Source organism: Onychomys torridus, chromosome 16, assembly GCF_903995425.1.
Source record: "Onychomys torridus chromosome 16, mOncTor1.1, whole genome shotgun sequence".
Classification (NCBI taxonomy): Eukaryota; Metazoa; Chordata; class Mammalia; order Rodentia; family Cricetidae; genus Onychomys; species Onychomys torridus.
This window is the reverse complement of record NC_050458.1, coordinates 5777287-5781951: the sequence shown is the minus strand read 5'-3', so window position 1 is coordinate 5781951 and position 4665 is coordinate 5777287.

The window sequence follows — 4665 nt, the reverse complement described above, 5'->3', positions numbered from 1 at the left end:
TTGCAGAGGAGCCCAGCATCCACACGGTGGCTCTCAATCATCTGTTACTCCAATCCCAGGGTTTCTGATGCCTCTTTTGACTAACATGCAGACACAACACTCATACAAAACAAAGTAAAAATAAACAAATCCAGGTATAACTAATACAGTAAATGAAATTATATTAATTTATTACTGCTGTGTGATATGTGTGTGAGTGTGTGCCACTGCTCACATGAGGCGCACACCCTTGTGGCCGCATATCTCTCTCCATCCACCTTTGCACGAGTTCCGGGCTGGAACTCAGCTTGTCAGGTTTGCACAGTCAGGTGGCAAGTGCCTTGACTTGCTGAGCCATGTGCCCACCCAGTTCATGTCATCTTCACACTCACCTCCCTCCCCATCCTAACAATGTCCTGTCAGTGTAATGGTGAATGTCCATTTCAGGACAGCAAAAGCGAAGGAACCCATCCTGAAACCAGCCAGGAAGAGCCTGAATAAATTTGTATAAATTTGTGAGGGTTGCCAAGTAGAGAACCACAGACTTGTCCTCAGGCCACTGACAGATGGCAGTGGACAAGCTGAAGGCCCCCGGGGAAGCTTGCTGGCCTGAATCTGCTCCGTGATGGCTGATGGTCAAAGCTGCCTGTGGCAGAGCCCCAGCTGTGGCCTTGCTCCCAACCCCCTGTCTGAACTCATGGGACTCATTTTGAGAGTGTGGTGGTATTGTCAGTGTGACTGAGGTAGCCTTTTTCAGACAACAGACAGGGCCTCTCCAATCTTCACCCTAGTGACCTTTATCTTCACTAGCCAGTTTTCATGCTGCAGAACCCCACAGCCACACTGCTTTCTGAGGGGACCCCTGGAAACCAGTCACTATAAAACACCTTGGCTTTGGAGACTCGGGGTTTGGCAAGGAATATGGGACAAACTGAAATATGCTGTATGAAGTTATTAATATTGAATTTTACCTTCACTCAGTTGTACAATCTTATTTCATCTCATTCAGCAGAGACACTAGGAAACATGGGCCTTCCTGTTCCAGCAGTTCCCACCACCACTGCCTCCTGTGCACTATGAGCCAGCAGAGGGGTGTGCAGAGCAGACCCCACCTTCCAACAGCTCAACCTCCAAACTCCAGGAACACCTCCCTGAGAAATGGGCCTTAGGACCAGTGTGGGCTTGGAGACACTGTACTGTCTCACCTCAAAGGTAGGGAGCACAGGAAATATAAATACCTGCATGACCTGGGTATGGTAAGAGGCAGGGTGATTTGGGTCATAGTTTGGGTAATGGAATGGTGTTGATACAAATATAAACTTTTTATATTCCTATTTAAGATAATTTGTATATTGATACAAATACAGAACTATGTTTGTTATATTGTACACATATTTTTACTCTTATTTGAAATATTTGTATATTGATACAAATGTGAATTTATGTCTGTCATACTGTATGTATGTTCTACTTCTGTTTAAGATATTCTGTATACTGATATATATTTAGGATTATTATCATATTGCATATTGCACTATATATTCCTACCTCTGTTAAAGATATTTTGTGTATTGTCACAATTTGAAGTCATTGTCCTTTTACTGTACATTTGCTTACACACTGTTTGCCTTATTTATAGGAAGCCTTAGTCCTTAGGTTGTTTAGGTAGATGAGACTTACAGAGTTATTGTCACCTATGCTTGTCATCTCTATAATTATGTTAGTTAGGTTATCCAGATTTATAAATACATAGGTCAGATGGACAGGTAATCTTCAAACACTTCATGGACCTAGAGAATATGGCATTTAAATAACTTAGAATTCTGCTGACATGAGACACAATTGCTCCTGGCAGCACCAATTTGATCCCGAGAGAATGTTGGGCTTCTAAGACATTTCCATTTGGAAGTTTGTCTTCTTGGCACAAAATGGCCTACTGGGCAAAGAACTGCCCTTGCCTCAACTGCTGACAGTACAAATGCTGTCCTTTCTGGACAAGCGGGACACAAGGAAAGCGACCACCATACTTTGCCAAGACAGGGTAAGATGGTCTTTCAGAATTCCTGCTTCTGAAAATGGTCTGTCAGATACTCTAGGCCTGTAGCCAATTTGAATGCACCAACGATGCTGAGAAACATTAGGTGACTGTCCAGGCTGCCAGCTGTCTCTGTCTACTCTTGCAAGACTCCCGAAAGTTGCTTGCATCCTTCTCCCATTTCTCAGGCATTATTATATTCCTTTTCAGGTCTTTGATGAGGTTGGAGATGAACAGTTATAGTTACAACTTAGTATATATACATATAGAATATCTTAGATAGAATATATTAAGTATTAGACTCAGGTTCTTTAGGATAGGACACCTTTTGGAATGATCCTTGTAACACGCCACCTACCCATGCCCTAGACTTCCCTGGATTTTACTATGTGTTTTTTGCTTGATATTATTTGCACTTATTGTAATTCCACTTATCTAGGTCATTATCCCTCATTACTCCTGGACAATATTTGATAACCATCTCTTTGTATATAGTCTTGTATTAGGTTAGAACTTTCTTATTTAGACAAAAGGGGGAGATGTAGTGGATAGCCATCCCAGCATTGGCCTGGAAGTTCCAACCCCCATTGAGGCTTCAGTAATGATCACGCCCACAAGGCGGGGCAGAGGAGGGAGCGGAAGACCAAGGATCAGGAGGAGGTTGCTCTCTTGGTTCCGGGACCCTGGACGCTGGAGGTAGACCGAGCAGAGTTCTCCAGAGAACACCGCCGTACTGCGCTATACCTTTGCCAGACCCTGCAACCTACCCCTTCATTTGTAAGTTAGCCCACAAAATAAACCTCCCTTTTAACTACGTGGAGTGGCCTAAATAATTTCACCAATAGAATGGTGTTACCATCGAGCTGGACAGTGGAGGGTGACTTTGATCTGAGGCCTGAGATATTTTTCAACCAAGGCACTTTGGGTGTGAGAAAGAAAAGGTCAAGCTTTGAGGAGTTTAAAGACAAGACTGTGGTGAATCAGTGTTTGGTTTGTTGATCTCATGCAGCCCAGGCTAGTCTCAAACTCATTCTGTAGCCAAGGGTGACTTTGAACTTCTGATCTTCCTGCTTCTCCCGAGCACTGGGATTGCAGGCATGTGACACCACACCTGGTTTTATGTGGTGCTGGAGATCGAACCCAGGACTTCCTGCATGCCAGCAAAACAGTCTCTCAACTGACTAGCTTTTAAAGGTGTTTTTGAAAAGATGCTAAGGGCTGGGGATGCTGTTCAGTGGAAGCGTGCTTACCCAGTGTGTGCTCTGGGCCCTGGTGTGATCCCCCAGCACTGAAAAACAAGCAAAACTCCTAAAAACTACAAGCAAAATTGAGGCAAAATTCAAATGAATGTGAATGAAGTAAGGATACGGCTTTGAGTAGATCCTTGCCTAGCTCACTGTGAGGCCCTGGGTTCCACTAGAGCCCCAGGCGAAAGCTGGAGCGGAAATATTGAGAAAGAAGTTGGAAGTGAGCACGAGAGGGCAACAACCTGCCAGACAGTGGGTGCAGGGCTTTGGGTACATGTCTTTTATTTTGGTGGGTCAGTCACTCCTAAGAGGGTTTCTGGCGCAGTTTGGTTGGCAGGCCTGAGGGATTCAGGCAAAATTTTCCTGACATCTACTTTCTCACCTATAAAAGCACTCACTTTTGCAGACTACAGAAGGTGATGAGGTCTCTAGGAGTGTGAAACATGCTTTTTTGGTCAATGGATGGTAATATGAATAGCACACTGAATCCATGGATTGCTCTGGAAAGGTCTAGGGACATGCTTTGAAAGTGCCTTCAGGAGGGATGTTAAGCCCTGCCAAATCTGAGAACCTGGAGCCTTCTCCCAGATCCATGCAAGGTCTGGGCAAAGCATCAGTGTGAGTCTGAACCATCCTTCTGCCTCTCTGTCCTGTCGTTGGGGTAATGATACTCGCAAGTCTGTGCAAGGCCACAGGGGTTTGAGATGAGATAATAGAAACGAGAAATGAAAGCACGTTGAAAACTAACCCATACCTTCGTTTTTTGAGACAATGGGATCATTCAGATTGTCTGGGAAGGCTCCAGCTCAGCATACTGAGAGACTGGGCAGGAGTTTAGTGGAGACTTTGGAAGGACCAGACAGGGAGGCTAGGGACAGGCACTGTGAGAAACACCTGAGCCAGCCCTGGGAGGGCCTTTTCACCTCTGGTGAGGTTAAATGATGGCTTCCTGTGGCGTTGGGGTTAAATGGCCAAGGTTCAGTGACCTCCCTTGGGGTGTTGCCCAGCTGTCTGCAAGTCTGGGCAGATTGCAGTCCCAGGTGCACTGTGGGGGAGAGAGGCAGCGAGTGCAGGAGGTCTCCACAGACTGTGTGCAAGCACTGAGGTGGTGCAGACATGGCTGAGGCAAGGAAAGGGGGCAGGTCCAAGCAAAAGTGCCCAAGGCCTGACCTGGGGGATTGAGTGTGAGCCTTTTAGGAAACTGCTTTGTAGACCCATCTCACCCACATATATAGTGGGACTCATTAATAGTGAGTTCAAGGCTAACCTGGGCTACATTTCAAGAACATGTTTGTCCCACCCTGGAAAATCATTTTGAATAGTCTGGCATAGTGGTGCAGAACTATAACCCACCACTTAGGTCAAGAAGGATCAGGAGTTCAAAGCCATTCTTGGCTATGTAAA